This window comes from Eubalaena glacialis, chromosome 3 (genome assembly GCF_028564815.1).
Source record: "Eubalaena glacialis isolate mEubGla1 chromosome 3, mEubGla1.1.hap2.+ XY, whole genome shotgun sequence".
NCBI classification, from domain to species: domain Eukaryota; kingdom Metazoa; phylum Chordata; class Mammalia; order Artiodactyla; family Balaenidae; genus Eubalaena; species Eubalaena glacialis.
In genome coordinates, this window is record NC_083718.1 from 104,393,681 (window position 1) to 104,401,932 (window position 8,252).

The 8,252-nt window shown below is 34.9% G+C and overlaps 1 non-coding gene across 1 annotated transcript; it reads left to right on the top strand.

Annotated features, from left to right (window-relative positions):
- Positions 1 to 1,667: 1,667 nt before the first annotated feature.
- On the top strand, positions 1,668 to 1,739 carry TRNAE-UUC (transfer RNA glutamic acid (anticodon UUC)). The gene has a single exon. It is a non-coding gene; the product is annotated as a tRNA-Glu (tRNA).
- The last annotated feature ends 6,513 nt before the right edge of the window (positions 1,740 to 8,252 follow it).

The window sequence follows — 8,252 nt, forward strand, 5'->3', positions numbered from 1 at the left end:
TTGTCTTTCAATGTGCGGTATCTTTTTTGGTGAGTTCCAGTGTCTTCCTGTCGATGATTGTCCAGCAGCTAGTTGTGATTCTGGTGTTCTTGCAAGAGGGAGTGAGAGCACGTCCTTCTACTCCGCCATCTTGGTTCCTCCTCCAATTTAAATATTAATTGAAGTATATAAACACAATGCACATTCTCGGTTATAATCTGAGAAATACATACATTTAGATTGTCATTAGATGTGCAATTCACATATTGAATTGTAGGGATAATTCTTTTTCTTTTAATTTTAGAGATGGATAAAATAAGATTCAGTGTGTTACACATTATTAAATTCTCATTGACTGTCCAGGAACAAAATGCTGATGCTTATGTGAAAACACTGCTTGCAGAGACAACACACTTATTTAAACTAAAGCAAACACAAGCATTTAAATGCAAAACATTCAATAACAGCATTTAATTCAAGAGAAGAGACTGTAAATCTTCGAAGATTATACACCAAATAACCCTTGAGAATATATATATTGTTTAAATGGCAGATTAACTTTCGATTTTTTAGGAAAAATATTCTCAAGTTTCATCCCTCAAAGAATATAAGATTTTGTAATTTAGTAGTTGAGTAAAAAATAATATGTGAATTATGGATATAATAATATTTTTATGGTGAACTTTTATTAAATGTTTATAGACTTGCAACTTATAGTACCATATATTTATAAGATTAGTGTTAATATTGCCCTTCAACCAGTTTGTCTTGTCCATAATCTCAGCCCTAGAGAGTAAATTAATTTATTCCTAAAGTAATTGATGCCAATGTACTTATTTGAAATACCTTTTCTAGGGAATTTTACACTTTCAGAATGTATGACAGGCTATATATGATTTTGAAGAATAAATCAATCAGTTTTACATTTTAAACCATTTCCTCTATTTTACTAATATTGTTTGTTAGAAATTGATTTTTAAATGTTTTAACCCTCATGTACCTTGACCATACAAAAAATGTGTCTGAAGTAGCCCTAGCATAGAGCTTCTTTTCCCTCAGCATATCATTTAGTTTAGCTTTTATTCCAGCTTTATGATTTATTATTATCATTAGAAGTAGTAGTAATAGCAGAAGTAGTAAAATAAGCCAAAAAGGGCTTTTTGTTTTGTTTCTGTTGTTGTTGTTTCTGCGATCAGAAAAATTTAATAAGGTGGGGTTGAGGCAAATGTTGGGTCAGGGAGGCAACCACCTGCATGGAAGGACCAGCCTCACAGCACGGATCCAGCATGGCCTCCACTGCCTCCCTCTTCATAGTCCCACACCTGGAACCACCAGGCATTTGTTGTCCCCTGGATCATGGCTGAAAACCCTTGGCCAGACTGCAGGTGGAACTGGCACAGGATTTGTTTATCGAGGGCCACACTCAGACCCAACTCATAGCCTACACACAAGGATGGTTGCCATGACCATGTCTGCCTGTTGCAGCCAGGCCAGGTCCTGCTCATAAATGAGCCTGTCACCCCCAGCAGCCTCATAGATTTCTAACTGGTGCTTTCTGCTCTTACCATGGTCTCATCTATTGGTGTGTGTGACAAATGTGCAGAAAATATAATTCTCAGTTTAACATGTGGCTGAATGACAATCAATAGATGGTTTGATTTGAACTCCCCAGAACTCCACCAGGGAGTTCCCCGGTGGTCCAGTGGTTAGGATTTGGCACTTTCACTGCCATGGCCCTGGTTCAATCCCTGGTTGGGGAACTGAGATCCTGCAAGCTGCGGGGCCAAAATTGAAAACAGAAAAAAAAAAAAAAAAAGATGGTTTGTCTTTTCTCCATCCTTTCCAAATTCAAGGTAACTTCCACCATCCTTTCAAGGTCCTTGATGAAGTTTGCTGGGACTCAAGTAGCAGAGAGAGCTAAGTCCTACAGGACTCTAGTATGATAGAGAAGGGTTCAATGTTTTGCTCTCGCCAGCTTCTTGATATGTTAATCAATTATACCTTAACATGCTTTGACCCATGAGATTCATGCTAGGCCACCAGTCAGCAGGATTGTGGGAAATAATAGTGTACTTGCATGTGAAACGTGTAGGGGAAATAGAAGCTAAGCAGTTCTGCCATATAGCATATAGAGAACTCCTTGAATATTCATCCTACATGTGGTATCATGCTAAATTCTCATGATACTTCCTGGATTGTAGAAGTGGCTCAATAAATATAAATGCATTCCTCCATTTTCTTTAAGTCTTCACACCTTAGATTACAGATTACCAAATTCCATAATAGTGTCATTTAACAAATACTTATCATAATTCATTTTGTGCCAGGCACAAAAATGAATAAACATGGCCCCTGTCCTTAAGGAGCTACAAACTAACTGTTGATTATAATCCTTAAAAATAATTATAATATAGCACATTCAGTGTTAACATGGAAATAGATCAATGTGATATGTGAGAACTGATATGGGGCATATCATCTAATTTCATGTTTTAAGGTAGTCATTCTGGATGAAATAACAAGAAGTCTAAAGAATGTGTAACATTTGGCTACTGAATGTTGGAAGGAAAGTTAGTTTAAAGGAAATAGCATAAGGTATAAATATCTTGCTATATTACAAGCCATGTGCTATTACTAGGAAATAAAGTAAGTTATCAAGCAATAACGGGCAATGGAGTTAAAGAAAAAAATCAGAAGGCAAATAATAAGTAGTCTTCATTTTATACTAATTTTTAGCACTGTATACAATGTATGTATATTGCCACACTGTCACCTATTGGTCAAAACAAGTCTCAGTGATAGACAAACCATGGCTCTGCGGGTGCAAAGAGGGATCCACCTCTTGAAGAGAGGGCTGCAAAGGTTTGTGGCCATTATTAAAGTCAACCACAAGCAGTGAGTGACATGATCAGAATCATATTTTAGTTTGTCTTCAACAGCCTCAGGTACAGGTTAGAATAATGGTGTCTCGTTATCTACTAAATCCGAATCTCTAAAGATAGAATCAAGGAATACGTATTTTGAAAAAAGTTACCCAAGCATATTTGAAGCGCAGTCTTGGTTGAGAAATACTCTCCTAAATAGATTACTCTGATGGCAATATTAGGGGAATACATTTGAGTCGAGTGTTTTTATTTTAATTTTATTTTTAAAATGAAAAAAATCAACCCCTCTTAGGCCAACAGAAGGACACACTGGCCAAGTTTTGAGGTATATTATGTAACCCAAGGATGATCTGAAAAACTAAGCCTTGTGAAGTATGTAAATTAAGATATTTGTGAAGAACTCAACTGTGAGAGTTAATGGATATGACTTTCTAATACACTGTCATTAAAATGATTGAGGTACTAAGTCTCTACATTCAACATTTAAAATGCTTTGGAAAGAGAATCTGATAGGCCAATTTTGTCTTGTGTCCACTGTTGGACCAATCACAGGCAGGGCCATTGAGCAGATACATGGCTCCTCAGCATCCAGCCCTGCCAGTGAGGGAGGTAGTTTTCAGAATAAAATATCTGATCAAACAACCCCAACGTTGTCCATTGCACCATGGTTCAAAGAATGGGATTAGGTAGATATTTTAGGGAACTACTTCAATAATTCAGTTATAAGATGATAAAGTACTAACCTGTGATACGGTGAGGAGCTAGGCAGTCTGGAAACCAAATGTAACTTTTAATAATACTGAAGGTTTTTTAAACTATTCTGAAGTACAGAATCATAATGTACAAAGTCAGACAATCAATTGATATTCATAAAATTGGCTTTAGGGATTGGAGTCCTTATCAAATATATGATATAATAATGTATTGATGTCATACATTCCAGGAATGTTGCAATTAGAAAATAGAAAAACAATTCAACAAAACAGAAAGTGTTATCATTTCAAGGTAACTTTATAGTTCATTTTTCAATTCTTTAGCTGATTACATAGTAGGCACATATTTGGATTTAATAAATATCAAATAAGTGAGCAAAATGATATTACACATTTAAATATAAAATGTAACCAAATAAGTACAAACTTTCTTGAAACGTTGAGTTGTATTAAGTAGGTTTCTGAGGAGGGTAGGAAGTCTGAAATGATTCAGATTTAGGAAAAGAATTTGGATAATATACATATATATATCTTCTATCACATAATAAAAGTATTTTGAATTGTAGTTGATGTTGAAGAAACAAATCAGCATGAGACCTCTAGAACATTGCTAACTGTGAATATATTTTAAAGCAGTGTAATTGCAGTTTTATTAAACCCATAGGTCCATATGGAGGTACTAAATTATGAAGTGCCTTGGAAAGGTTGCAAAGCTTAAGACAAGAATATTTTACTTTGACAATTTTTGTATTTGCATATTTGATGGCCATATATGAGTGGGGGGGGGGAAGCGGTCACTTTTGGTATTTCGGAGCTGTCCGGAACAAAATATATAGAGGTCCATAAAAAGAGAAAGGAGAACTATATCACCTTGATGTACTGACTTTCAGTTTGAAAGATCACATAGCTTTTTACAGATTTAACAACCTGACATACAGAGATCACTTCAACCTCTGCTGAAACACACTCAGACTAGGGGTGAAACTCACCTGTTATTAAACTGCCTCTGGCAGCACCACAGAACAGAAAATAAAAGAGAAGGTCAAACCTCATTAAAACTTCTAGGAGAAGTTATCACAGGACTAATGAATCTTGGGGAAGAATTGGTTCCAACCAAAGTGAATCTGCATTATTTGAGAGAGGAGATGGTATTGAAAAAAAAAAAAAAAACATTCCATTCTCTCAGTAACAAGAAAGTAGATATACAGGAACCAGGTCAGTAAAATGCAAATGTCCATACCTTGAGTTAATGCATCTGGACCTCCTTCTTTCCCACGGCAAATGTTAGCTATTTGGAATGGGGGGAAGGTTGATAAAGGGGACTATTCTATCAGAAAAATAGGAAATTACACAAAAAATAATTTTGCTATTATTGCAACATGAATCTGAAAGAGTTTATCGTCACCAGATTTAACCACTAGTAAGAAGGCACTGGTCACATCGCTTTACAAGATAAAAATCTTGGGAATTCCCTGGTGGTCCAGTGGTTAGGAATCCGTGCTTCCACTGCCGGGGGCACGGATTGATCCCTGGCCAGGAACTAAGATCCCGCATGCTGCGCAGCGTGGCAAAACAACAAAACAAAACAAAACAAAACAAAAACCTCATGTAACACATAGGCTCCATAAGAAATGATCACTAAAAATACTTTTTTGTTTCTTTAAATCCTACTTGTCAGATTGAATAGGACTGCAGCACCACATAGGGGACAAAATAAAGCTAAATACTACTAACTGATTAATAGGAGGTGAGAATTACACCTTTCCAATTTCTTAGTTCATATGCCTCATCACAGGATTTTTTTCTAACATCTAAAAATTCAGAAATGATCTGTGAAGAGAATGCTCGAGTGTTTATTTTGCTGATACGAATATTGCATATTCAACTTAGTTGAGAGAAAACTGTCCCTTTTAGGAAATACAAACATATGCACCTCATAATTATAGTAATCCACAAGAAGAGAAGAAATAAAGATACATTAGTTGAGAGTAACCCATGACTAGATTACTGATAAGTGGTCAGACTGAAAATTCAGTTCACCTCACTCTAGGGGAGATTTGTGTGAGACGCCCTAATGAGGAGTTGGTAATGGCTGCTTGCCAAGCAACCCATCCACTGGTCTTTTTCAGAGTCTATCACTCACCTCATTAGGCCAGTGACAAATGGAGCCAAGACTCTCAACTTCTTTTCCCACAGCCTTCTGACCCATTGAAGAGCTAATAGTGAAGAACACTAACTGATTTGATGGTAACACATTTCAAACTAGGTATGATCAACTGTGGAAAAGTTTGAAGGCCCAAGTCTCTGGTTTGTCTTTATATCCAAAAAAAGTAAAAATAAAAAGTTAAAAAATAAAACATATCAAATTACTGAATCAAATGTTTTCTGGAAAAATTCCCAATAAGATATTTTTAGGTTTTTTGCAGGCCATCTGTTTTCTGATCAGAATTTAGCTACTGATACCCTGATGGACTTAAAAATAGTTTCTTCTCAGATATATACCCAGGAGTAGAATTACTGGTTCATATGGTAGTTCTATTTTTAGTTTTTTGAGAAACTTCCATACTGTTTTCCACAGTGGCAGCACCAATTTACATTTCCACTAACAGTGTATGAGGGTTCCCTTTTCTCCACATCCTTGCCAACATTTGTTATTTGTGTTCTTTTTGATCATAGTCATTCTGACAGGTGTGAGGTGCTAATTTGAAAAGATAAAGGCCCTCCAGTGTTCATAGTAGCACTATTTACAATTGCCAAGATATGGAAGCAACCTAAGTGTCCACCAACGGACGAATGGATAAATGTGTGATATATCTATACAATGGAATATTACTCAGCTGTAAGAAAGAATGAAATTTTTCCTTTTGCAGCAACATGGATGGACTTGGAGGGCATTATGCAAAGTGAAATGTCAGATAGAAAAAGATAAATACTGTATGATATCACTTATATGTGGAATCTAAAAAATACAACAAACTAGTGAATATAACAAAAAGAAGCAGACTCACAGATATAGGGAACAAACTAGTGGTTATCAGTGGGGAGATGGAAGGGGGAGGGGCAATATAGGGGTAGTGGATTAAGAGGTACATACTATTAGGTATAAAATAAGCTATAAGGATATATTGTACAAACGGAATATAGCCAATACTTTATAACAACTATAAATGGAGTATAACTTTTAAAAATTGTGAATCTCTGTATTATATACCTATAACATATAATGTTGTACATCATCTACACTTCAATAAAAAATAAATAAAAGTGGAAAAAAATTTTTTTTTAAAAAGTAGTTTCTTCTCAATGATTTCACCTTGAACATGATTCCCTCTGTTTAGTTTCTCATCCTTCCCTCTCTTGTCCTCCTGGAACACTTGCACTTGTCATTCACTCAAACATACTCCTAGGCAGTTATTTATTATTCTGTCTCAAAACTTTGTTCATCTCTCTATGTATAAATTAGTATATTATTTTAATATACTAATATTGTTAATATTTTTAAATATTTTATTGACATTTAACATATATACAGAAAAGTATGCAAATCATCAGTGTATCATTATCACTTTATGAAAACATCCATATAAATTCTATCCAAATAAAGAAATATGTTATCAGCACTGCAAGAGCCCCTTTTGTGTCCCTTTCCAGTCATTATTACCTTCCCTCTGAAAGGAAGCATATCCTGATGTCTAACACTACATATTAGTTTTGCCTAGTTGACCTATGAAATGGGATAATAAATTATGTAGTCTCTTATGTCTAGCTTCTTTCACTTGACATTATGCTTTTGATAGTCATCCATACTGTTAACTGTAGTTCTAGCTTGGTCCTTCTCTTGCTCCATATTGTGTGATAAAATGGGTAAGTCCCAATGTATTTTCTATTCTGAAGTCGATGGAGTTTTGATTGCTAAAAGTTTTGTGCTATTACAAAAATGCTCCCATAAATATTTTTGTCCATGTCTCATACCATTTCAACTGTGTTCCATATACAGGAGTGGAATTTCTGGGAAATAAGACCTAATTATATTCTGCTTTAGCAGAAACTAACCAAGAGTTTGTAACCGATGGTACAAACTGGTTGTACCATTTTACATTTCTATCAACAGTGCCTGAGAGTTCCATTTTCTATATCTTTGACAATTACCATAATACATTTTGTTAAAATCAAACTAAAAATTACACTGGATACAAAGTGAATAGCAAAAAGCAAAAATAGCAAAATAGATAGCCAAAGTTATATTTTTATAATGAAATAAAAAGCATCCCATTCCAACAATTACACTATCTATGATCTCCATGTTCATGTTCATATTCATGTTTAAATTCAGTTTTCTGGTGGCTACTTAAATTTTTGCCATCACTATAATAACATTTATATCTTTATTTATATCTTTATTCCTCTATCTCGGATTACTTATAACTAAAGTGTCACATTATTGTTTAAATCTGTACACTTTTGAGAGTGAAAGAGCATGATAACTGGATGGTACTGTTTTGCACAAATCTATTCATAATATTAATCTTAGCAACTACACTGATTTTCCCAGCGAATTCAAATACCATGCTAGAATTGTTTGCTATTCTATCAACAATAGATCATATCTTTTATCTTCTCAGTTTTCAAGATGAGGACACTAGTGCTTCTACATGTCCTCTTCATTCTCCTTAAT